The following is a 27,935-nucleotide window of genomic DNA, read 5'->3' on the forward strand; positions in this document are numbered from 1 at the left end:
GTGGATGGACCTAGAGTCTGTCATACAAAGTAAAGTAAGTCAGAAAGAGAGAAACAAATACTCGTATGCTAACACATATATATGGAATCTAAAAAAAAAAGGCTCTGAAGAACCTAGGGGCAGGACAGGAATAAAGACGCAGACGTAGAGGATGGACTTGAGGACATGGGGAGGGGGAAGGGTGAGCTGGGACAAAGTGAGAGAGAGGCATGGACTTATATATACACTACCAAATGCAAAACAGATAGCTAGTGGGAAGCAGTCGCATAGCACAGGGAGATCAGCTCCGTGCTTTGTGACCACCTAGAAGGGTGGAGTAGAAAGGGTGGGAGGGAGACGCAAGAGGGAGGGGATATGCGGATGTATGCACACATATAGCTGATTCACTTTGTTATACAGCAGAAGCTAACACAACAATGTAAAGCAATTATACTCCAATAAAGATCTATTAAAAAAACACCACAGACTAGGGAGATTAAACAACAGAAAAGTATGTTTTCACAATTATGGAACTCAAGTCCTAGGTCAGGAGGGCTGTCAGCAGGGTTGATTTCTATTTTATTTATGTCTGGTTTAATCATTATTTCCTTCCTTCTGCTAGTTCTCATTTATTTGCTCCTCTTTTCTAGTTTTTTAAGTTGTAAGGTTTTGGTTTGTTGATTTGAGATATTTCTTCCTTTGTAAGGTAAGAGTTTATAGGTATTAATTTCCGTCTTAGTAGAGAGGAGGAAAACTTGCCACAACGTGGCAATGATGTTCCAGATATGACACCAAAAGCACAGGCCGCAAAAGTAAAAAGGGCACAATCAACAGACCTCAAAGACAACCCACTGAATGGGAGAAAATATACCCAAACCATGTATCCAGTAAAGAATTAATATCCAAAGTATCTGAAGAACTCCTGCAAGTCAAAAACAAACAAATCTCATTTTAAAACTGGCAAAGAACTTAAAGAAGATATACAAATAGCCATTAAGCTACATGAAAATATGATCACACTATGAATCCCTAGGGAAATAAAAAGCAAATCCACAACAAATACTACTTTACATCCATTAGGATAATTATTGTGACAGAAGCAGAAAACAACAAGTTTTGGCAAAGACTGGGAGAAAATGGAACTTCAAGTGCACTGCTCACAGGAATGCAAAATTGTGCAGCCACTGTAGAAGAAAATATGATGGATTCTTAAAACATTTACTGTTGAATTACCATATGATGACCCATTTTTATCTCTAGGTATACACCCAAAAGAAATGAAAGCAGGGACTGAAACAGATATTTGTATAACAATTTTCTAGCAACATTATTCATCATAGCCAAAAGATGGATGCAACTCAAGTGTACATCGACAGATGAATGTATAAACAAAATGTGTTACATATGTACAGAGGAATATTGTTCAGCCTTAAAAAGAAAGGAAATTCTGATGCAACCAACATGGATGAACGCTGAAGACATATGCTAAGTGAAATAATTCAGACACAAAATGATAAATATTGTATGACCGCATTTATAGCAGGTAGCCAAACTAGGCAATCTCAGAGAAACAGAAAGTGGAACAGTGTTTACTAAGACCTGGTTTGGGAAGAACTGGGAGTTACTATTCAATGGGTACAGAGTTTCAGTTTGAGATGACGGAAAAGTTCTGGAAATGTAATGGCAATGACTGTACAACATTACGAACGTACTTAATGCCACTAAATTATACACCTGAAAGGGTTAAATAGGTAAATTTTATGTTATATATTTGCCACAATAAAAAACTTAATAAAGCTTTAAAAGCTCAAAACAATCAGTATTATACTTTACTGATTTATTTGGTCTCTTGCATGCATGCTCTTGAAAGCAGGGCTGTTTCTTTTCTGTGCTGTTGCATGTGCAATCGGTGGTACATAACAGGTGTTCAATAAATACCTGAGGAAAGAATAGATATGGAGAGTAGGTACTGGTATCTACAAAAATTAAAGAAAACTATATATTGTCCCTGCTATCAATAAATGTGTCATCCATTGAGCAGATCAGTTACACGCATTAAATACCTGAAGAATTCCAAAGAAACATGAAAACAATATGCAACAGTGTAGTATTGACTGTAATATGTAAATACTCACGGAATTCAGGATGAATTACTACGGGAAAATCATCAAGAAGAAAATCTGAGTAATGTGCGACATAAAAGGAAAAAGAACGCAGTCTGAAATGGCATAGAGTGGGCACAAAGCAAATGTAAAAATTCAGGAGAAAACTTTAAAGTGGCACCAAAAAGACTAGGGGGTTGGGGGAAGCCATAAAAAGCCTATTAGATCTATTTAGCTAATAGCAGGTCTGCAAGTTAGGATAAAGTACCTAGGTTTGCACTGATGAGTCAGAAAAAAGATACAGCATCCTAAGCAAAGTGATGACCTAAGGGAAAGATGTTTAAGGGAATCAATCTGAGGCTGAAATGAAAAATAAACTAATGTGGGTGGAAAATAAAGGCAATTTATGCAAAAAGTTCCCATAATGATCCGTTAAAGATATACCGAAGCCTATGGATCCTCTCCCCAAGAAAAAAATCCATATACGTTGTGTGGCATATGATTATCAGGTTGAGGACCTCAGACCTAGGCTAAAGAACTGGCTGTGAAAAGAGAATGGCATGATTAAATCTAGGAGTTTACAATAAAGTAATGTAAAAAAACCTTAAAATCAGACACTTGTACTATGGATCCATTCACATAAATCAAATAGGACTAAAATTGACCGATATTTTGATTTTTAGATCTATAAACTGTTTGCTCTCTAGGGACATGGTTTCCTAGGACTGCTTCAGGATTTTTAGCGAAGACTGAAACTCACAACTTCATGTTTTCTTTTAAAAGCATAAAACTAGCATCAAAATAAATGACAGTGTTGGATTATGATACAGAGGACAGGAAAACAAAGCTGTGATTCCAAACTTATAACAAAAAATTTACTTTTAAAAATTAAGGGGGACGATTTCCCCCCAAGACACTTACTAACTACAAGGGAAAAATATTAATTTTATTGTGGAGAAACGTTGACAGACGTCATTTTAACAACATAAATAAAGCTGACTTCTTTAGCAGTATAGCAAATTCACAACATGTGTCTCCTGATAGTACACATATGACTCGACGTCACTTCTAGATGTTTCTGCCAAAAACACAAACCTGAATCTAATGAGGAAAAATCAGACAAAGCCACATGGAGGGACATCCCACAAAATAATGGGCCTGAATTTGTCAAACATGTTAAGGTCATAAAAGACAAAAATGTTCCAGAATAATGAAGATAAAGGGACTTGAGAGGTAAAAGCAAAGCATAAACCTTTATTGGAACCTTGACAAACTTTTTTTCTTTTTCTTTAAACCACATTTGTGTTTCAATTGGTTAAATTTAAATATGTCTATAGATTTGAAAATAGTACTAATTAGTTAATTTTCTGATTTTGATTACTATGGTAATGAGGCAGAATCATTGTTTTTAGGAAAATACACTGAAGAATTTGACTGGAAAAGGGTATGATATCTATAAGGTATTCTCAAATCAGAAAAGAAATTATATTATGTTAAGTAAATGGAACACTTGATTGTTAACTGGATCCCAAATAAACAACAAAAGAAACAAACCAAAATGCAACTAAATAATAAACAAATAGGACTTCAAAGGAAATACCTAACTTTTAAAAAATACTTATGAAGCTGTGGACTAAGGATGCCACCTGCCATATCAGTGAACAACAGCCATCAGCCACTGCAGCTGCCCCCAATGCTGAGCCCTGAGGGAACTCAAGATTAAAAACAGGAAGCCCACCATCAAGCCCTCAGCCACTACAGCCGCCCCCGATGGTGCACCCAGAGGGGACTCAGGATGGGAAAGAACATGATTCTGACCCTAGATAGCTAAGGTGCATATCAAAGGAATGCTTTCAGTGAGCCCAGACTCTTGTATCTTCCCCTATGTAGAAAAGTGCTGCATTCATTCACTTGAGATGTCCGGTTTTCTATAATTAACTTGCAGCAGTGGTGGAGGCAAGTCCTTGTACTGTGCAACATCCCTATGCGGAAACCCACTCATTTTAACGAAAGCTTGCTCTGCTGGGAGCACGGATAAGTTCTGAGCATTGTGGTGGTTTTACACTACCAGAGGGAAAACCCAAGACACGTAAAAGGAGCTAAAACGACTTTAGGGCAAAATCCCGGAGGAGTTAGACTCACAAGCAGCTCACTGGCCCACCCCACAATTTCACTAGAAAATTTTATCCCCAACAAATTCAACTTTAAAATGGGAAACAGACACTCTCAAACAGGGAAACATGGAGTGTCAGAAAGCCAGCCTCCTCGCTAACACTCTAGCCAGATTCACATGCAATACGTATGGAGCTCATGCTTGCAAGGACCAACCGAATTAGGGCAATTACACCAAGAGATCTCAACCTTAAATGGCCCAATTGGGTCTGTTTTGACATTTGAAAACCGGGGGATTTTTTTTTGCATATGCAGCTAGAAAAAGATCAAACAGAAATGGAATGCTTATTTCAATTGGTATTTAGAAGCGTCTAAAAGGGGAAATGATAAAGTAACTTCTTCGCAAAAAATCAACAAAAGGTTGCTCAAAATGCTACTAGAATTTTTAAAAGCCACTAGCGTTAACCTTGTCTCTCACTCCGTTCCTTCTTTATATCCTCCTTTATCCGAACTGCCTAACCCAGACGCGCTCTCTCTCTCTTCCACCAACCCCATTCTCCTGCTGCTTCCCCTTCCCCGGGAAAGGAAGACATAAAATCAGAAGTACTCATAGCTCCCTTGAAGGAGAAACCTATTACAGGAAGAGGTGAACTGTACTCTGCGCTTACGTACACATCCTGGAGCCGAGCAGAACTTAGTTTAGCTAAGGACTTTCTCGAATGTACTCAAGATCCACTGGGATTTGCTAAGGATTTTGAGCTAATCGTCCAAACCTATGAGCTCAGGTTTTCCGATTTATATCAAGTAATACAGCTATTAGTTTCTAAAAGTCAAACAAAGGAATAAGTAGAGAAAGCAGGATGGAGAGACCCCTTAACAAATTTTGATTTATACAACCCACAGGCTCAAGGTGAATGCAAGGAGTTAGCTCATAAATTACTCAGAATTATCACAGAGCTTTTTCCAAAAACTGCCGACTGGTCAAAGATTCAGCAACTTAACAAACACGAGATGAATCAATCCTGGATCACTATGAGAGGTTCAAGGAAACTTTTAAACAATATTATGGCATGACACCCAAATCATTGTTTAACCACCAAGATGATTCTTTGCTTAACTCCATCTTTTTAGAAGGTCTGGATGAGGAATCGGCTGCTCTAAACGACACGATTTAGGCATGTTAATCATTTAGACATGATTTGTCTGTATCACATACAAATGCCCTTGTCATGCTGGCTGACCAACTTTTCAAAAGTACTAAAAAGAAAAAGATGCCTCTATAAAAATTATGAACATTCAGTTGCAACAATTAAATAATCAATGTCAGTCTAAAGTTAACCCAACCCTATTCAATCCGCGACTGGTAAATTCTGAAATTTGCTTTTACTGAACAACACCGGGTCATTACTGGGGAAACTGCAAGACAAGAAAAGAGAGACCTAGAAGAGAAACCAGATACAGACTGTAATTTCAAGTTAAACAAGAGTAAGGCTGATCTGAGGGAACCTCCTCCTCTGTAACACCCTGGAAGAAATACAAATGATTATATGAGGAGAAAACAATTAAAGCAGTAATAGATACAGAAGCTACCTTTTACATTTTGAACCCTATCAAAATTAAAGGCTCTCTCTCTCTAACACCTCAGGACAGATGGTAGGGGTTTCTAATGCAAATATTAGGACGCTTAAATCATTACCTTTAGAATTATAATTAGGAGAACTTAAACAAAGGAGCTCCTTTTTCCTAGTAGAATATACCCCTATTAACCTGAAAGGTATAGATTTATTAGAAACTTATGATGCTCATATTTCTTTTACTGTTAAGGGAGAAATGGTTTTAGCCCTAAAAGATTACTCAGATGTCTACATCATATAATGTTTGTGACTGAGAGTGATGCTGAACAAGAAACTGCCAGGCTTAGTACCTGAAGAATTGGGGTCACTTGATCCTACTGACATAGGGAAAATACATTCTGCAGCAGCCATTAAAATTACCACAGACCAAAATAAACCCCTGTCCAATATCAGTCAATACCTATCGAGGCGGGAAGCCACAGAAGAAACAGAACTTTTGATATCAGCTTACATTAAGAAAGGGCTTACTGTGCCTTACACTAGCCCTGGTGACACTGCCATTCTGCCAGTTAAAAATCGAATGGCAAGAAAATTGAAATTGTCTCAAGCATCTTTTCCAACCACAACGCTATGAGGCTAGATATCAATTACAGGAAAAGATCTTTAAAAATACAAACACATGGAGGCTAAACAATACACTACTTAATAACGAAGTCACCACTGAAGAAATCAAAGAGGAAATAAAAAATACCGAGAAACAAACGACAATGGAGGCACGATGACCCAAAACCTATGGGATGCAGCAAGGGCAGGTCTAAGAAGGAAGTTTGTAGCAATACAATCCTACCTTAAGAAACAGGAAACGTCTCGAATAACAACCTAACCATGCACCTAAAGCAATTAGAGAAAGAAGAACAAAAAAAAACCCCCAAAGTTAGCAGAAGCAAAGAAATAATAAAGATCTGATCAGAAATAAGTTAAAAAGAAATGAAGGAGACGATAGCAAAGATCAATAAAACTAAAAGCTGGTTCTTTGAGAAGATAAACAAAATAGATAAACCATTAGCCAGGCTCATCAAGAAAAAAAGGGAGAAGACTCAAATCAATAGAATTAGAAATGAAAAAGGGGAAGTAACAACTGACACTGCAGAAATACAAAAGATCATGAGAGATGACTACAAGCAACTCTATGCCAATAAAATGGACAACTGGAAGAAGCAGACAAATTCTTAGAAATGCACAACCTGCCAAGACTGAATCAGGAAGAAATAGAAAATATGAAGAGGCCTTTCACAAGCACTGAAATTGAACCTGTGATTAAAAACCTTCCAACAAACAAAAGCCCAGGACCAGATGGCTTCACAGGCGAATTCTTTCAAACATTTAGAGAAGAGCTAACACCTATCCTTCTCAAACTCTTCTAAAATATAGCAGAGGGTGGAACACTCCCAATCTCATTCTATGAGGCCACCATCACCCTGATACCAAAAGCAGACAAAGATGTCACAAAGAAAGAAAACTACAGGCCAATATCACTGATGAACATAGATGCAAGAATCCTCAACAAAATACTAGCAAAGAGAATGCAACAGCACATTAAAAGGATCATACACCATGATCAAGTGGGATTTATTCCAGGAATGCAAGGATTCTTCAATATACGCAAATCAATCAACGTGATACACCATATTAACAAACTGAAGGAGAAAAACCATATGGTCATCTCAAAAGATGCAGAGAAAACTTTCGACAAAATTCAACACCCATTTATGATGAAAACCCACCAGAAAGTAGGCATAGAGGGAACTTTCCTCAACATAATAAAGGCCATATATGACAAACCCACAGTCAACGTCATCCTTAACGGCGAAAAACCCAAAGCATTTCCACTAACATCAGGAACAAGACAAGGTTGCCCACTCTCACCATTCTTAATCAACATAGTTTTGGAAGTTTTAGCCACAGCAATCAGAGAAGAAAAGGAAATAAAAGGAATCCAAATCAGAAAAGAAGAAGTAAAGCTGTCACTGTTTGCAGATTACATGATACTATACACAGAGAATCCTAAAGATGCTACCAGAAATCTACTAGAGCTACTCAATGAATTTGGTAAAGTAGCAGAATACAAAATTTAATGCATAGAAATCTCTGGCATTCCTATACACTAATGATGAAAAATCTGAAGGTGAAATCAAGAAAACACTCCCACTTATCATTGCAACAAAAAGAATAAAATACCTAGGAATAAACCTACCTACGGAGACAAAAGACCTGTATGCAGAAAATTATAAGACACTGATGAAAGAAATTAAAGATGATACAAATAGATGGAGAGATATACCATGTTCTTGTATTGGAAGAATCAACATTGTGAAAATGACTCTACTACCCAAAGCAATCTACAGATTCAATGCAATCCCTATCAAACTACCACTGGCATTTTTCACAGAACTAGAACTAAACATTTCACAATTTGTATGGAAACACCAAAGACCCCGAATAGCCAAAGCAATCTTGAGAAAGAAAAACAGAGCTGGAGCAATCAGGCTCCCTGACTTCAGACTATACTACAAAGCTACAGTCATCAAGACAGTGTGGTACTGGCAAAAAATCAGAAAGATAGATCAATGGAATAGGATAGAAAGCCCAGAGACAAACCCACGCACATATGGTCACCTTATCATTGATAAAGGAGGCAGGAATGTATAGTGGAGAAAGGACAGCCTCTTCAACAAGTGGTGCTGGGAAAACTGCACAGGTACATGTAAAAGTATGAGATTAGATCACTCCCTAACACCATATACAAAAATAAGCTCAAAATGGATTAAAGACCTAAATGTAAGGCTGGAAACTATCAACATCATAGAGGAAAACGTAGGCAGAACACTCTATGACATAAATCACAACAAGATCCTTTTTGACCCACCTCCTAGAGAAATGGAAATAAAAACAAACATAAGCAAATGGGACTTAAGGAAACTTCAAAGCTTTTTCACAGCAAAGGAAACCATAAACAAGATGAAAAGACAACCCTCAGAATGGGAGAAAATATTTGCAAATGAAGCAACTGACAAAGGATTACTCTCCAAAATTTATAAGCAGCTCATGCTGCTCAATAACAAAACAACAAACAACCCAATCCAAAAATGGGCAGAAGATCTAAATAGACATTTCTCCAGAGAAGATATACAGACTGCCAACAAACACATGAAAGAATGCTCAACATCATTAATCATTAGAGAAATGCAAATCAAAACTACGATGAGATATCATCTCACACCAGTCAGAATGGCCATATCATGAAAAAATCTAGAAACAATAAATGCTGGAGAGGGTGCAGAGAAAAGGGAACACTGTTGCACTGCTGGTTGGAATGTGAATTGATACAGCCACTATGGAGAACAGTATGGAGGTTCCTTAAAAAACTACAAATAGAACTACCATATGACCCAGCAATTCCACTACTGGGCATATACCCTGAGAAAACCATAATTCAAAGAGTCATGTACCAAAATGTTCATTGCAGCTCCATTTACAATAGCCCACAGATGGAAACACCCTAAGTGTCCATCATCAGATGAATAGATAAAGATGTGGCACATATATACAATGGAATATTACTCAGCCATAAAAAGAAACAAAATTGAATTATCTGTAATGAGGTGGATGGACCTAGAGTCTGCTATAGAAAGTGAAGTAAGTCAGGAAGAGAAAGACAAATACCGTATGCTAACACATATATATGGAATTTAAGAAAAAAAAAAAGTCATGAAGAACCTAGGGGTAAGACAGGAATAAAGACACAGATCTACTAGGGAATGGACTTGCGGATATGGGGAGGGGGAAGGGTGAGCTGTGACAAAGCGAGAGACAGGCATGGACATACATACACTACCAAATGTAAGGCAGATAGCTAGTGGGAAGCAGCCGCATAGCACAGGGAGATCAGCTCGGTGCTTTGTGACCGACTGGAGGGGTGGGATAGGGAGGGTGGGAGGGAGGAAGACGCGACAGGGAAGAGATATGGGAACATATGTATATGTATAACTGATTCACTTTGTTATAGAGCAGAAACTAACACACCATTGTAAAGCAATTATACTCTAATAAAGATGTAAAAAGAAAAAAAGAGTCATGTACCAATATGTTCATTGCAGCTCTGTTTACAATAGGCAGGAGATGGAAACAAACTAAGTGTCCATCATCGGATGAATGGATAAAGAAGATGTGGCACATATATACAATGGAATATTACTCAGCCATAAAAAGAAATGAAATTGAGCTATTTGTAATGAGGTGGATGGACCTAGAGTCTGTCATACAGAGTGAAGTCAGTCAGAAAGAGAAAGACAAATACCGTATACTAACACATATATATGGAACTTAAGGGGAAAAATGTCATGAAGAACCTAGGGGTAAGACAGGAATAAACACACAGACCTATCTTGACACTTTAAACCTATGAATGGTCAGTTTTCTCTGACATCGTGGAATTAAAGACATAGCTATTTCCTAGATTCTGCAAGGACACCTGGACAGGGAGAGCGCTTCAGGACGGCTTCCAAAACGCAGTGCAGCCCCATCAGGGAACAGTATTTGGCAACGAAAGGGAATGGAGCCCTGATCCACTCTGCGACTCGGACAAATCTCGAAAACATGATGCTGAGTGAGATAAGCCAGACGCAGAAGGCCACAGACTGCACGACTCCAAGTACATGAAATGTCTAGAACAGACAAATCTATAGAGACAGAGAACAGATTCGTGGTTGCCAGGAGCTGAGGGAGATGGGAGTTATTGCTAAAGGGCACAGGGTTTCTTTTTGAGGCAATGAAAATGTTCTGGAATTAGATAGTGGTGAGGTGCACAACCTTGTGAGTGCACGAAAAACCACTAAGCAGGGCACTTTAAAATGGCACATTTTATGGTATGTGAAGCATATCTCAATTTTTAAAAACCGCGGTAATTTTCAGGACAAACCCAGTTGACCCGTACACTAGAGGGCTGTCCCGCACTGCAGACAGGCACCTTTGCACAGGACGGAGCTCACCTCCTGCAGTGGTTCTCTGGTGTCCTGCCCGAGATCCAGGTGGCCTGGAAATGTCACACTCACCGGGGCAGTGCCCGATCTCCTGACAGCACTGAGGCTGGCACACAGGAGCCCTCTGCCTGGCTCGATGTCCCACCCACTGAACTGTGGGGCTTGTCCCCCAGGGGTTGGCCCAGCCAGCTCCCTTCTTCTTTCCCTCTCCCTCCCTGAACCCCTTGAGCTTTAACGAAATAAAAAGAGGGCCCTCCAGATGGAAAATGTTGAGGATTCCACAGCTCCACAAGCAACTTTTCAGGATGCCCTTGCCCTGTCTTTCTACAGCTTCTGAGCAAAGGCAGAGGATATCCTCTCACCAGCGGCTCCTCTGTCCACAGAGGGATGGGGATGTCTCTTGGGGGCATCCCAGGCAACCTGATCCCTGTCTCTCTCTCTCTCTCTCTCTCTCTCTCTCTCTCTCTCTGACACAGACACACACACAGACACACACACAGACACACACACGCAGAAGGCCAGGACAGCTCTCTCTGGGTTACTGCAGAACACTGAAGTATTAGCAGATTCATTGTCTTTCTTCGGCTGTGTTGGGTCTTCGTTGCTGTGCGTGGGCTTTCTCTAGTTCCGGCAAGCGGGGGTTACTCTTTGCTGTGGTGCACGGGCTTCTCATTGTGGTGGCTTGTCTTGTTGCGGAGTATGGGCTCTAGGCATGCGGGCTTCAGCAGTTGCACCACGTGGGAGTAGTTGTGGCTCGCAGGCCCTAGAGTACAGGCTCGGTAGTTGTGGTGCACAGGCTTAGCTTCTCCACAGTATGTGGGATCTTCCCGGACCAGAGCTCGAACCCGTGTCCCTGCATTGCCAGGCGGATTCTTAACCACTGCACCACCAAGGAAGTCCCAAGATTCATTTTCTTCTGTCCACTGCATATACACTTGTATACACTTGACATTCAGTATCTACGCATTGATTGAGAATATTCTACAAATTGAAGAATACATTCATACTACTTTCCCAAAGTTTCATGTACTCGTATCACCATTTGCATGGTTAGTAAATTCAGGGGTTTTCACATAAATATGTTTAACGTCCGTTCTTCATGGAAAAAAACAGACAGCAGGTCTCTGTGGTCTTACCCCCTGTTATGGAACATCTTAGTAACCACCAATCTGCTCGAAACAAATTCAGCTCCTAAATGTGAATCATTGCAACCAGGTAGATAGAAGGAGCTCAGCGAGTCTCCATCAGACCATCTGGCCCCCAGAGGACACTTGGCAATGTCGGAAGACACTTTTGGTTGTCATGACTTGGAGGGGTGTGCTACTGGCAGGCACTAGGTAGAGACCAGGGACGCTGCGAAATATGCTACACTACACAGGACAGCGTGACAACAAAGAATTACCCCCCCCCAAATATTATCAATGGACACCAAGCTGACCACATGCTTCCACTGTCTCTGGGAAAACAACACATGGGGCGAATCGGTTTCCTACTGCTGCTGTAACAAACTGCCACAAACCAGGTGGCCTAAAACAACACACATTTATTACCTCACAGTTCCGGAGGTCAGAAGTCAAAAATCAGTTTCATTCTGCCAAAATCAAGGTGTCAGCAGGGCCGTGTTCCATCTGCAAGCTCTGGAAAAATACACCTCCTTGGCTCTCGCAGCTTCCAGAAACTGCCTGCATTCCTCAGCTCGTGGCCACATGACTCCAACATCTGACTCTGCTGGCACATCTTCTCTGACTCTGACCCTCCTGCTGCCCTCTTGTAAGGATTCTTCTGATGACACTGAGCCCACCCAGATAATCCAGGATGATCACCTCATTTCAAGACTCTTAACTTAATCCCACCTACAAATGCCATTTGTGTTGGAAGGTAACTTACTAACAGGTTTAGGAGACTAGGACATGGCCATCTTTGGAGGGCCATTATTCTATCGGGGCGGCGGGGGGGAGGTGTCTGTTAAATATCAAACAACAGTGAATATAAGATAAAAGTAACCAGTGGGTATAACACAGTACAAGGGGCACACAGTTACCTAGCCAAGGGAAGGAAGGTCAGGTTAGGTAGTGAATTTCGGCTCAACTCCGGAGTCAGACAGACGCCTCCTCGTTGGCTCTGGGAAGCGAGGTTACTAAGTCAACCCCCTTGGCCTCAGCTCCACCACCCGTCCACCTACAACTCATGCAGCCCCCGTGGGCTTTCAGGGAGAGCATCCACCAAGTGCCTAGAGTGCCTGGCACACGATAAACACTCCACGTGGTCCTAAGACCCAAGGGATCCCAGCTGGGAGAACAGGAGGCAGGAACAGCACGGTGAGGCCTCAGGGAAGAGGACACGGGCACGTGTGAGCGCCATGGAGGCAGGTACCTGTCTGCTGGCGGTCACCACTGGAGCCCTGAACATGGAAGCGTGCCTGAGATGGAGAGGCTGTGCAACAGTTACTGAATGAATGAATGGGTGATCGAATGAACAAACGAACAGAGGCGGTATGCTTAAACTGAGTAGGGACTGGGCAGTGGGGTGGCGTACGGGACAGAGCACTGCATCAGGGTCAGAAGACTCAGCTCAAGTCCCTGTCCTTCCCACAGCCGGTGGGGCGCACGCCTTGGCTACAGCCCTCAGATACAAGATGAGGGGTTTGAAGGAAGAGGCCCTGGCTCCTCCAAGAACAAAGCTGGAGGATTCAAGCCACGTGTGGTCTTGCCCGAGCCTGACCTGCCGTACACGAAGACTCGGGGTCAGTCAAACTGAACGGTTCGCTCTCTTATTCCAAACGCACCCAGCACTTCCTCTTCCGCAGCACTTTCCTCACATTCCCCCTTCTCAGCCCCAGCACTGAGAAAGCACGAGAAACGCTCGACCTAGGAGATGATGGACAAGGATACAGAACCCCCAGGCTTGAGTGAGCCCTCCTCCTTTCTCTGAAGCCATCACCACATGAAAATGGTGCCTGGCGACCATCACTGTCTCCATTTTATGTGTCTCCCATCTCCCAGACAAACTTGGTCTCCATCCACCATCCCAGCACACAGGAGGCCAAGAATCTATAACTATTACTTCATTTTACTGGATTTGAAAGGGAATAACTGAACTCAGGAAAACTTAGCTCTGCTTTTATGCCATCAGATTAATTTTACTGAATTTACTGGAAAGGCAGCCAATTAGCAAAAGGACCCAGGCTAGAAGCAGTTCACCGGGCTCACCCGGTGACTTTTAACATGTCACTTGACCCAACGGTTTATGCACTAGAACCTACCAGAGGTGAAACACAGTTTCCACTTCCAAAATCAGAGCGAAAGGGAAGAAAAGGAAACTTAGAGATTTCCAAGCATCCGGGAGCTATTTTTGGAAATGAATGACTTTTCCATTCACTCCTCTTAAAAAAAAAAAAAAAAGAAAGAAAGATATTATATGCAGAACAAACCAAGAAGTGGTTGTTGACCATCTAAATGGAAGAAGATTCTTACAGAAGCCCACTCCTTATAGCCTGAAAAACAAGACACTCCCCCATGTATACAGAGACTACCTATAATCTTAAAGAATGAAAAATGGAAAAATCATTATTTGCTTATCAGAAAGTTTATATAATCCCAGAATAGACTCTGCGGGGTAAATATAGTAAGCCTCCTATTAATTAACACCGAATAAAGGCTCCAAGAAGGTAGCAATGATGCCATCTGGCCCTGTTACGTGGGGCTCCAACCTGGCAAATTCTGGAACCGTGGATTGTTTTCTCCTTAAAGCAACAGCCTGTTCAAAAGACTTTTAATATATCACAGAATTTCTCCATGTGGCACAGGTCAAACCCCATCTCGTGAACAAATGGATCCCTAAAAGCTTTTGTCGTGATATAATCTGGGCCTCCCACCATCATCCTGATCATTTAATACTCTGCTTTGATCTCAAATGTGACATGGTCCACCACTCAGACTGCTCGAGGTTGGCATTTCCAGTAACGTACAACCCCAACTGAGCTATCGGAAACAGAACACTAAGTTTCAACAGATCAGTCCACCTATAGGTTAATATCAATACAACCCTGCAAGAAGCAGACATATACATGTCAAAGGCACTGAATTTTTCCAAAAGAGGCAAAAAAGTTCTTCCCATATTATCCACCTAAATGGTAAATACCTTTTAATAAAGTGGCCATTGAACTCTGTGTTGATGTATGTGGAACACATACGTATCACTAATGTAAACCACATACAACTCACCCACAGAAACTACCAGTCACAAAAATGGTGAATTAACCTTATTTTTAATCTTATTTGTTTATTTATTTAGCCACGCCATGCAGCACGTGGGATTCTTAGTTCCCTGACCAGGGATCAAATCTGGCCCCCTACATTGGGAGCGAGGAGTCTTAATCACTGGACCACCAGGGAAGTCCCAACGTTATATATTTTAACAAAGTTTTTGGGTATGATTCCCAGAAAACTAACCACGAAAATTATATGCACAGTACTGATCTGCAGACATAGTGAATTTAAACCTAAGTGGGTTCATACTCCAACTAAAGAAATTCCATTTTGAAAATACTGAGATTTTTTTTACACATCTGTAGCCACATCTGTAAAGATGTCTCCTCACGTTTGCAACCTCTTTGTTGTAGCTTGAAAAAGAAAGTACAGCTACAATAATTCACCAACACACCCTGAGCTGGTAAGACCCAATGTTGTTAAATACAACATTGAATGGAATTACTATAAAACCCTAGAAGAGTTTGTTTACAATGGAAACTCTTACATTTATACTTTTCATCATGAATCCACACTGCAATGTAACCACAACTGTTTCATATTACCCTCATAAAATGAGTCTTTGCCTTTTCTAAGCAAAAGAGTATTTTTTAATTGGTTCATTTTCCAGTTGTTTGGATTTTTAACAGACACACAGCATAAAAGGGCACCACATTCCAAGCAGTTCTACCAACTCCAGAACCATCCAAGGCTTGATCAGACAGCTGTGGCTCTAGCCTTTGGTTAAAATTATAATATGATCTCACCTGATTTTCAAAATAACTATGCATCTTTTTAAGGCAATAAACTGTGCTATAATCTCTCTAAGTTTCTGAGTCCAGAAGCTTGCCATGTTCAAAGAGAATGTTAGGGAACCATGATCCTTTTGCCTTTCTTTGTTTTTCCCTGTCTGAACCCAGGCAGCGCTGCCTTTCCAGTGCAGGGAGGAGGAAGCAGGAGCCTCTCACCACGCTGGGCCTTTTCAACTCTCAAAGTCACTGGGAAGCTTGCAGTATTTCCTTTCTGGCACTCAGGCCCAGTGTGGAAAGGAGTTGCTCCAGACAGGACAAGATATCAGATAATCACTGTAATCCCTTGGTTTCAACAGAATTCCAGCTCCACAAAAAAATGCCTCTCCCCAAAAGCAGCTGAACCACTGAAACCAACAGACAATCGAACAAAAAGTTAACGAAGAAGTCATTACATGAACTTAATTAATCGTAATCTGGTGGTGCTTTTAGAAGCATCCGTTTTTCACTCCGTAGGATTTATTTACGTGAATAATAAGACAATTTAATGCTCTACTCGGATCTTGCACAAAAAGGAAACCTAAAATTCAACTCTTGTGTTGCCGTTATTCCAAAAGCATATGGGTCTAATCATAGCCCATTCTGACCGCAGTACACAGGCTTTTTCAATCAGAATTTTAACTCAATTTTTAAGGCGCTAAAGAGTAACCGTCACAAGTTTGATGGTTACTCCAAAGAATCGGGAATCCCTGAAGTGTCCCATCTGGCACAGTCTTCGAATGGAAACTAGGTTCAGCCCGCCACACAAGGAGCCCACACCACGAGGCTGGGGCGCACGTTTGTGCTCCAAGATGACAGCTCATCTGGCCACCGCGAGGTCGGGGGCGCCTGTAGGGCCACAGCCTGGGGGCTGTGGGCCGCGGAGGCCCGACAGGGATGGGCGAGACCGCGGAGGAAAAAGGAAGAGAGGGCCATCGTCAGCGCCTGGAGAGGAAATTCCAGATGCCCAGCTCCCAGGCTTCGGTCAGCGGTTGACGTGAGGGAACCAAGTCAGAGTGTCCGCCCCGCGGTGGAGGTCGGGGATTCCGCACTCCTGGGGCTCGAGGCCGGGAGAGGGGGAGCCTCGACCCTCGGCCAGGGGTCCGGAGATGGGGGCGCCCGGATCGTCGCCGGGCGCGGAGGACTCACGATCTTCGCCCACATGCGGAGGACTCACGATCTTCGCCCACACTCGGAGGCCTCCCGGATCCTCGATCCTCTCCCTGGGCCCAAGGTATAGGGCGCCCTAATCCTGGTCGGGGTCCGCACCCCCTTACCGGTCGCGGGGGTCGATCCACGACGTCTGGCGCGTGTTGTGGTCGATGTAGAAGACGCGGCCGTCGTAGTCGCGCGCCTCCTCCCTGCCGGTGGGCAGCAGCAGCTCGGCGCTCTCCCGGGCCCATGGGGGCGGCGGTGCGGAGGGCGCCGGGGTCGCGGGGGGCCGCGACTGGGGCGCGAGCTGAGGCGGCTCCTGGGGGGGCTGCGCGGGCTGAGGCGGCTCCCGCGGGGCCTCGCGAGGCTGTCCCCGCCGCCGCCGCCGCCGCCGGCCGCCGCTCAGCCACCGCATGGCGGCGCGGGCCCCACCGCCGCCCGGCCGCCCCACGCGCGCCGCCTCCTCCGCCAGCACTAAGGCCCGGCGTCCGGGGCGTGGGGACGGCCGCGGGGAGCCGCCCGCCGCGCTCTGTGCATCCTCCGCCCGGTGCCCGCGCACCGGCGCGCGCCTGCCGCCCGTCTGCCGCCCGGCCCTGCGCGCCGCCGCCCGCGCCGCCTGGGTCACTCGAGTCGCCGCCGCTCATGGAGTCACAGCCCCAGCGCTGCCGCAGCCGCTACCGGCGGCCCCTCAGTTCCCGCGGCGCGCCCGGCCGCATTCCTTCAGTGGGATGATTTTTTTTTAATTATCGTATTTACTGTCTAAATTGTTTGTAAAAGGTTTATATTACTTTTATAAGGGGGAAAGTTGTTTTAAAAAAGAATGTGAAGGCATGGAGACTGTAATTGGGACATATCCGAGGGAGGCCTTTCCTCCTCTTCTCCCACCACAACGCAGAAACTTCCTTGCTCCCCAAGAATCTAGCCCCACCCGAACATCATATGCCGGAAATTCCACCACGGGAGTCCTTTTAGTTACACGTGCACAGTTATTAAATGTCCAAGGGAAAGGGATGGAGCGTATCAAAAAAGCAAATACTTTGTGATCTTGCATGTTCCAGAGAATGCCCATGTGCTGAGTGTCCCTACCCTGACATCTTCCCTTCTGATCGGCATGCTTTACTACCAAGGAGGCTGCCACTGCCTTGTCCCTCCCTCCCGGCCCACGCTGCAGTCACCTTACCACCCAACATGGCTGGGCTGAAGCTGCAATCCCGCCCTCCCTGCCAGGCATCGTGTCCTTTCAGAATTTCGCAAATCTGGGCGCTATCACTAAAAATTATCCTGAATGGGGCTGGAGTGCATTGGAGTGACGCCAACCTCAACAGAGAGAGAGAACAGCCACACACATCAAAGGACTCACAGAAGGAAAGGCAAGATGAAAAAGTATCAGGTAAAGAATAAGGGGTGGGGGAAGCTACACCCCATAAGGAGCTAAGAGGCAAGTGCTGATGGGCCTTTCCCTGAGGATGAGATCTTCTGGACTCCTCAGACTGGCTGCAGACCCACCATATGCAGGCACTGTGCTAGGCGTTGCGATGCTGCAGAGAACAGGAAAGAGTCTGTGCACCCCCAGCCCGCAAGTCGGGGACTAAACTAAGAATAGGCATTTAGGACTGTGGCCTGTCTACAGACCAAGCCAGGGTGCCAGTTCAGACTGGGAACTCAGGGGAGGCCTTGTGAGACCGAAAGGAAGATGGCTTGGATGAGGAAGCTGAGGCTCTGGTCCTTAGATTCTCGAGTCCTGAGCCCTTGCCCCTTGGCACGTGTAGCCGCAGTCACCAAATACTTGCTGATTTACTAGCAGATACGGCGCCTCAGCCAGATCTCCCTGGCTGGGGCGTACACGCTTCTCAGAGGATTACCCTTGGCTGACAGATGTCTGAGAGGTGATACTCCCCGCCCCCGCCCCAGGACTGCTCCTGCAGTATGACAGACCAGGCCCCTGGCCTTGGTGGGACAAAGTGTAGTGCACCTCACCCTCCAGGGCCCCCACCTGGGCTACCATGGCTTTGCTAGCTCCTCTCCTCTCTAGCCTGCCTCCCCTACCCCCATCCATCACTTGCATGAGAACTACCCCTCCTTGAGCACTGCTTCTAGGGAGCCTGAACCCAGAGAGTCTGCTGTGCTTATTCTTCCAAGCACTTAGCGAATATAAACCGTTTGACCATCGTGGCGACATCTACACATAGTCCTAACTTCATTTGCACATTAACAGAGGAGAATTGGGAAGAAATGTCACACGGCGTGCCAGTGGAGACAGATGGAAGCCCCTCACTGAAAAGGCTTTATCCACAGGCCCACCCACGGCCCCTGGACCTCTCTGAGTCAGAGAAGTGAAGCAGGCCAGCCGCATTTGTCTTCCTAAAATGAGCCAACAAAAGGAAGAGACCAGAACTTGGGATGACCGAGGCCTCCATCTTCCCTTGTAATGTTTGCCCTAGGCAGAAACTGATGGTCCCTAAAGACCTGTGCGGGGCATTGGGATGGTAGAGATGTTGGTGGGGGGGGGGGGGTGAGGGGAATCTTGCCTCCCCAGCTTTGCCATATATTGGGAAGTCTTGTGTGCGTGTGTTAATTGTTAGGGAGAATAAAGCCTGTCTTTCTCACAGTCAAGTGGGGCTTTCCATGTTGGACTGAAAAACACAAGCATACACAAAGCACTGCAGGGAAAGGAGGCTTTCGTCTGAGCCGAAGGCACAATTATGCATTCTTTATTGCCTCCGTGTTCATACCACAGCCTTGCCAACAAGGAAAAGTACAAACATTGTAGCGACCTCTCCTGGCACCAAGATTTCTGATGGAAAAACAGCTCAGGAAAAATCCACTTAGGCCCTGGGTACTGGAGACGCAAATATTGATACTTGTTCTCCTTGCAGACCCTTTGGGGAATCCCCTTGCGCAAACTGTTAAAATGCCCTCACGTGGAGCTTGCAGAATATTTTCTTTAAAATGCTTCTTAAGGAGTAAATCCAACACACTCCTTGCATGCCAGGCAAGCATGCCCAGAGTGTGAAGATTTTTACTCGGATTCCGCCTTCTCTTCCCAAAGGATAACCTTGAGTTATCAAGGAAGGTACAAAATTGCCTCTATCCACATTCAATACTTGGGAAGCTTCTGGAAAAGGGAGCACCGGGAGGGCTGCAATCGTCATGTCGAAAATAAGAGAAATAAATACTGCTGGAGAAGTCTTGCCTGCCTAACCTGAGACCTCTCCTGTGGCTCAGGAACTAAAAGCGGGAGGGTGGGGCTATTCCCTGAGGTTATTTTTCCTGACTTTAAGTCTTCAACTTTAGACACTTATTTGACTTGTGATCGGAAACGCCCTTGTTTGGATTTTGAGTGTGGACGGGGAGCCTGGGAACATTTTTCTCAAATGGGACTTCCTTGACTTGGGTAAATTTGTGCAGTTTTGAGATGAGGTTTTTCTCATGTCCTGATCTTCCATTCCAAAGAGATGCAGAGTATTCTGAAAGAGTCAGCTGTGTGAATAAACCAGGCCGTCTGTTTGGCCATTTTAGTGCTTTATTCTGCTGTGTGTTGGCTTCTTCGCGTACAGCAATGCCCTTGGTGTTGGTTCATGGCTGTCATGTTGTAGGCGGACTCGGCGTTTGTACCTGGGTTATTAAACTTCAGTTTTAAGAAACAAAAAAGTAACACCAATTTCTCTCCCAAACTTAGAATATTTGCTGTCACCCACTTGCTTCCTCTCCAGGTCTCCCCTCCCAAAGCTATATTTTTACTTCTCCTTCCCAACCCTTGGGTTGTGTTGCACAAAATGGGAATGAGCCAAATGGAAATGTATTCCAGGCAAACCATAATTTTCAGAAGACACAGCTGCCATGAGCCGGCATACTACACGATGCTTCCTCCTGGCTGGGTTCTCTCCTGTTTAGGATTATGACTCTGGTCCCCTGTGGATTTGGAAAAACAGATTCTTCAACTGCAGACCTCTGCTTTAAGAGCCAAGCAGACCAGCTTGGAAGCCTCAGGCTTACAGAAACAGGAAGGCGGATTTATCCGACACAGAAATGAGCAGTCTCTGGGTTATTAACATTTGATGACACCAGCATTATAAATTAGTCTCTTTTGTAGCATGAATGGAACAGTTTTGGAACACAGGCAACGTCGGTAGATCCTGAAACAACCACCCCGAGATGTTTGTTATGTATCAGTGCTTTTCAACCAGGGGCGATTGTGGTCCCCAGGGAACATTTGGCAACACCTGGAGATGTTTGCTATGGGCATCCAGTGAGTAGAAGCCAGGGCTGCCGCTCAACATCCTACAGGGCCCAGGACAACCCCACAACAGAGAATTATCCAGCCCAAATGTCAGTGCTGATGTAGAGAAGCCCTGTAATACACGTGTAATTGATGGTAACATTTGTTCTACCTAGGCTTTTAGTGGGGAAATCAAGGCCCAGACAATGTAAGTAACGAGGCCAATGTGATCTGGCCACTGCTAAAAAGCATCAGCCCTGAGATCAAAGCTCAGCTATCCCGTCTGACCTCTGTATTAGTCAGGGTTCTCCAGAGAAACAGAACCAATAGGATACATATACCGAGATTCATTATAAGGAATTTGCTCACGTGATTATGGAGGTTGAGTAAGGAAAAGTTGAGTTAGCAAACTGGAAACCCAGGAGAGCCAATGATATGGTTTCAGTCCAAGGCCAGCAGGCTGGAGACCCCAGAAGAGCTGATGTTTCACTTCAGGTCCAAAGGCAGGAAAAAGCGGATGACCCAGCGCAATCAGTCAGGCAGGAGGAGTTCCCCCTTACTTACTGACTCACAGGAGAGTCAATCTTTTTGTTTTACTCCGGCATTTGACGGATTGGATAAGACCCACCCACATCTGCTTTCCTCAGTCTCCTGATTCAAGTTTTCCTCTCCTCCAGAAGCACCCACACCAACACACCCAGAATGTTTGACCCAATATCTGGGCACCCTGTGGTCCAGTCAGGTGGACGCGTAAACTCCCCATTACACCTCCTGACTTGATATCCAGTTGCTCTGTGTTTCTACAACCCTTCATGTCCACAGAGTGATTCATGGACGGCAGCATCAGCAGTGCGGGGGATCTCATCCAAACGGCCAGCCCGGACCCATTGGTTTGTGAAGCGCTGTGTTACACACATGGAAGGGGGTGGCACGGGGGTGCGGGCATCTAAAAAAACGATTTTACTATATTCATTCAGAGAGCCATCTGGTTAGTGTTTCCGTTACTCAACTTCATAATCGTTAGGGCTTTATTTATCATTTAAGAGGTGCCAAGAGCTAGTCAGCTTTCCATGAGAAGCGTATTTAACAGTCTGGATTTGTGTGTCATTCAACCGTAGGCCAAGCCTCCACGAACTTCAGCCTGGCTAACCTGGCACAGAAGTAGAAATGGGCAAAAGCCAGCCCCGAGCCAACCATGCTGTCAGCAATGTTTGATTTTTGCCTGTTTCCCTGCCTCTCCCCTGCCTGGTATCCCCACCCAGGACTGGCTACACAGTTTGCTGTCTACATTTTGCAGTGCCAAATGAAAAGGCGGGACCCTTTTCAGACTGCTTCCACAAAACACCCTAAACAGAGCGGCTTATAAACAACAGACATTCCTTTCTCACAGGTCTGGAGGCCGGGAAGTCCATGAACAGGGTGCCAGCGTGATCCGGTGCGTCTTCATATGGTGGACGGGTTTAGGGAGCTCTGTGAGGTCTCTCTGAAAAGAACATTGATCACATTCGTGAAGCTCCACCATCATGACCTAAGCACCTCCCAAAGGCCCCACCTCCAATACCATCACATGGGGACTAGGACTTCAATACATGAACTTGGGGGGCACACCAACATTCAGACCACGGCAGACCCCTTGTTTAAAAAAATACTAATAATTTCAAGAGGGTAGACAATTAAAACAAGCACAAGCCCTTCAGAGCACAGGGCCCTGTCCATACCTTTGACTTCTAGTCATTGTGCCCTTTGAACATTCCAAAGGGACAGCAATTTTCAGCGATAGCACAGAAGATCATTTTGGGGAAAGAGGCCCTGTCCCAGCAAATCCTTGTTCCCCAGGACTTCTCTGCCAGCCCAGCTACCTCCCCAAGGTCAGCATGATACTGCTGGCAGGAAGAATGTCCTCTGCTCCTACGCCCTGGGCTCCCTGGTGTTGAGGGTTGAATTATGTCCCCTCACAAATATGTTCAAGTACCTATCCCCAGTACCTGTGAATGTGACCTTATTTGGAAATAGGGCCATTGCAGATATAATTAGCTAAACTACAATGAAGTCATACTGACGTAGGGTGGACCCTTAACCCAATATGACTGGTGTTCTTAGAAGAAGAGAAAGGACAGACACACAGGAAGAAGGCCATGTTATGGAGGCAGACACTGGAGTGATATGTCCACAAGCCAACGAATGGCAGAGATTGGCAGCAACACCTGGTGTTTATGTGTGTATATATATATAATGTATATCATATATATATTATGTATATATATGATATACATAATATATATATAATGTTTCAATAAATTTATGTATTTTTGGCTGTGTTGAGTCTTCGTTGCTGCGCGCGGACTTTCTCTAGTTGTAGCGAGTGGGGGCTACTCTTTGTTGCGGTGCGCGGGCTCTAGGCACACGTTCTTCAGTAGTTGTGGCGCATGGGCTCAGTAGTTGTGGCTCACGGGCTCTAGAGTGCAGGCTCAGTAGTTGTGGCGCACAGGCTTAGTTGCTCCACGGCATGTGGGATCTTCCGGACCAGGGCTCGAACCCGTGTCCCCTGCATTGGTAGGCGGATTCTTAACCACTGTACCACCAGGGAAGTCCCATTCTCTAAAGCCTTTAAAGGGAGCATGGCCCTGCTGACACCTTGATTTCAGAATTCTAGCCTCCAGAACCATGAGACAATAACTTTCTATTGTTTCAAGCCACCCAGTCTGTGGTACTTTGGTACCACGGTCCTAGGAAACTAATACTCCTGGAAACTTGTCCCTAGGCTCTTGCTTTTGCTTCAGGCAAGACTGAAATCTATAGAAGTGTCCTGATCAGTGCCAAGAAATCCCAGAAAACAGAAGCCTTCCATGACCGCCTCCAGAAATCCCACCAAACCCAGGAGCCCCAGGTATGGCATGCTTGACTCGGTAAACACTAATAGCTGACTTCCAACGTAGACCAGAAGTATCCAGTTTTACCCTGTGCTGCACAAAGTTCCGATTTACCTTGGACCACTGGGTATCCAACCTGTAGATGAGGGTAATGTCTCTTTATGGAAACATTTCAGCTAATCCCAAAGAAGCAGTGATGGAATCAGAATTAGAGTGAAGACCCCTCCCCCCAGGGATTGCCTGGATCCTGGTGCTGAGCTTCAACGGTTGCTAAGATCACAAAACGATAGACGATCAGACTTGATGTGCTTCCTCAGAAAAACACACCACCTGTGACGTAGCCTTGTCAAAAAGTCAAACCTGTAGATCAAACCTGTAGATCTGGTTACCTGCTTCCAGGAAATACAGACGTCAGAGGAATAGTTAACATCTCGGGAATGCTATCAGTAAAATCCCAGCTGATATCCAAAAATTTGACCTTGTTTCCTTTCAGAAATAAACTCTAAGCTGGGGGGGGGGGGGGGAGGTTGGGGGGAAGGAGAGATGGAAAGGGAGCCTTTAGATGAAAAAAAAGACTAAAGAGACACAGGAACTAGCAGCACGGTGTGGGCCGTATTTGAATCCTGCTTCATACAACTGGAGAAAAACATCTGTGATATTTATGAGGCAACTGGAAATGTAAACACTCCCTGGTAGTAGATGATATTAAGGAATTATTTCTTAAAATTTAGGTTGGATAATGGTATTCCAGTTATTTTTTTAGTTGGGCATATAGTTTAGAAACACATTTGGAAATAATTATGGGAAATGTGATCTATATATAAGATTTGTTTTAAAATAACATGGGTGATGGAGAGTGGGAATGAGTAGATTTGAGACAAGGGCATCATAAATTGATAATTGTTGAAGCTGGTGATGGGTCATGGGGGTTATCATAAAACCTCTACAATTCATATATGCTTAAAAATGTCCATAATAAAAAATTTTTGAAAATTCCACTGGCACGCCATATAAACAGCTGAGTGGATAGAATCTGAATGTTGGGTGTTATGTCTATTGGTTTTCTATAGCTGCTGTAACAAATTACCACAAACATGGTGACTTGAAAGTATAGAAATTCATTAGAAGTCCAGAATGAGTCTCATCATGATAAAATTAATGTGTTGGCAGCGCTGCATTCCTTCTGGAGGATCTAGTGGAGATTCTGCATCCTTACCTTTCCCAGTATCTAGCGGCTGCCTGAATTCCTTGGCTCATGGCCTCTTCCAGCAATCATGTCCCTCCTCCACCTCGGCTTACATCTTACCTCTCCTTCCCTGACTCTCACCCCCTGCTTCCCTCATATGAGGACCCTTTTGACTACATTGGGCTCAGCTGGATAATACAGAACAATCTTCCCATCTCAAGATCCTTAATTTAATCACATCTGCAAAGTTCCATTTGCCATGTAAAGTAACATCTGTCATGTAAGGAAACATAGCTTTTGGGGATTAGGACATGTCTGGACATCTTTTGGCAGGGGGATTATTCTGCCTACCAGGTATCTCAGATCGACATTTACCAACAATTTTTTGTTCAAAACAGAGACATCCGGTTATGAGTTCTGCATACTTCAACAGGGGTGATTTTGCCTCCCGGGACATTTGGCAGTATCTGGAGACATTTAAAAATGTTTTATTTTGTTGAAGTATAGTTGATTTACAATGTTGTGTTAATTTCTGTCGTACAGCAAAGTGATTAGAATATATATATATAAACATTCTTTTTTAGGGAATACCTGGAGACATTTTTGATTGTCAAGACCGGAGGTAAGGTAGGGGAGGGTAGGTGGGGGAGGAGGCGGTGCTACTGGAATCTATCTAGTTTGTAGAGACCATGTATTGTAGGCTGCTAAACCTCATACAAAGCAGAGGACGAGGGATCTACCAAGCCCCACATGTTACTAGTACTGGGCTGAGCAACCCTGGGCAAGGAGCAACAGAAGGAAAAGAGCATGTTATATTCTCCACAATGTATCTGCAAAGAGCAAGAAATTAAGAAGTATTTCTTGAATGAATAAACAATTAGCTTGCTAATAAATACATTACACCTTCTCATCAATAAGACGACCTCAAATTCGGTGACCACAGCTGAGTCACCAAATTATATCCAAAAGTGAATATAATCCGGAATATCAAAAAAAGTATGTGTTCCTGCTGAAATCACAAGAAGACAGACACCAAAGACCTGATGTGCCTCTAGGGAAGAAAACACCACCAACCTATGAGACAATTTTGCCCTAAAATCCAAACCCTATCTGATCAAAGCCTCTGGAAAGATTCCATGGATTCCAAAGATCTTATTTGCAGATAAAAGGGTATTGACATATCTTAGGATTCCTCTAGTGCAAAGGTCTTTAGAGCCAGAGAGAAAAGTACATATTTTGAGAACCATAGACCTGCAAAATCCAATCAAGGATAAAGCTGCCAGTCCTACAAATGTCCATGGGGTACATGGAAGACTCAGTAATGTGTACAGCTTAATTAAAATTAAGGGTCAGGGTCTTGAGAGCACCTCCCGTGAAGTATAGCATCCTGGACATAACAATCATTTATAGGCTTCAAGTGTCCCATTAGGGTCACTGACAAGAATCTAGCTAGGGGCCAGCCCAAATCCTGGGAATGTATGCAGGCTCAGTCATGGGATGGTAATTACTACCTGTAATGGAACGAATCTCTCAGCTCCAGGAGGATTTGGGAAAAGTACAGAAACTTTTAAGAGAATCAAAATATAGGATTCATATTTGGGGTAAAGAAGGAATCTCTGCGTATTTGGTATTTTATGCATTTGTAAGGTTTCAAAGAATTTCTGAGTTTTGGAAACCACTGTAAAATATATAATTGGGTAATTCATCTAAACATGATTTTAGTTGAAAACTAATTTCATATAGTATTGGAATATTTTAAAAGAGCTTAAATTTTACTATATTTATAAGTTTAATTTATTAGATTTTAAGGATATATGCATACCTGGGAATGTATCTGTTAATTGAGACAAGTGAAGTGATTAAAAAGGGAACTGGGTGTAATGTGTTAAGGGTTTTAAATGCACTTTAAAATTCATGAAAGTGTTTAATTACCTGAGTTTGCAAGTGGGATCAAATATTTTCCAAAGTCCTCTTAAAATTGGTTGCTATTATTTGCTAGACTTAAAAAATGAATTTTAAAAGAGAATAATCAATTTTCTAGGCTGAACTTAAAAGGTTAAGGAAAAGCTACAATGAGATATCACCTCACACCTGTCAGAATGGTTATCACCAAAAAGAACACAAATAACAAATGCTGGGGAGGGTGTGCAGAAAAGGGAATCCTCTCACACTGTTGGTAGGAATGTAAATCAGTGCAGCCACTGTGGAAAACAGTTTGGAGGTTTCTCAAAAAACTAAAAATAAAACTACCATATGACCCCGCAATTCTACTGCTAGGCATATATCCCCAAAAAACCACGGACACTAATTGTAAAAGATACATGTCCCCCAGTGCTAGAGCAGCATTATTTACAATTGTCAAGATATGGAAGGGACTTCCCTGGTGGTCCAGTGGTAAAGAATTCACCTTCCAGGCTTCCCTGTGGCGCAGTGGTTAAGAATCCGCCTGCCAATGCAGGGGACACGGGTTCGAGCCCTGGTCCGGGAAGATTCCACATGCCGCGGAGCAACTAAGCCTGGGTGCCACAAGTACAGAGCCTGCGCTCTAGAGCCCACGAGCCATAACTACTGAACCCGCGTGTCACAACTACTGAAGCCCGCGCGCCTAGAGCCCGTGCTCTGCAATAAGAGAAGCCACTGACTACGCACCTCAACGAAGAGTAGCCC

At 43.9% G+C, this 27,935-nt stretch overlaps 1 long non-coding RNA gene across 1 annotated transcript; it reads right to left on the reverse strand.

Moving 5' to 3' along the window:
- Window positions 1–1,497: 1,497 nt before the first annotated feature.
- LOC117310640 (uncharacterized) lies at window positions 1,498–17,243 on the reverse strand. The gene is made up of 2 exons (XR_012329463.1): window positions 17,119–17,243; window positions 1,498–1,917 (listed from the first exon to the last, which is right to left on the reverse strand). It is a non-coding gene; the product is annotated as an uncharacterized lncRNA (long non-coding RNA).
- Window positions 17,244–27,935: the final 10,692 nt, after the last annotated feature.

Source organism: Tursiops truncatus (genome assembly GCF_011762595.2).
Source record: "Tursiops truncatus isolate mTurTru1 chromosome Y unlocalized genomic scaffold, mTurTru1.mat.Y SUPER_Y_unloc_1, whole genome shotgun sequence".
Taxonomy (NCBI): Eukaryota; Metazoa; Chordata; class Mammalia; order Artiodactyla; family Delphinidae; genus Tursiops; species Tursiops truncatus.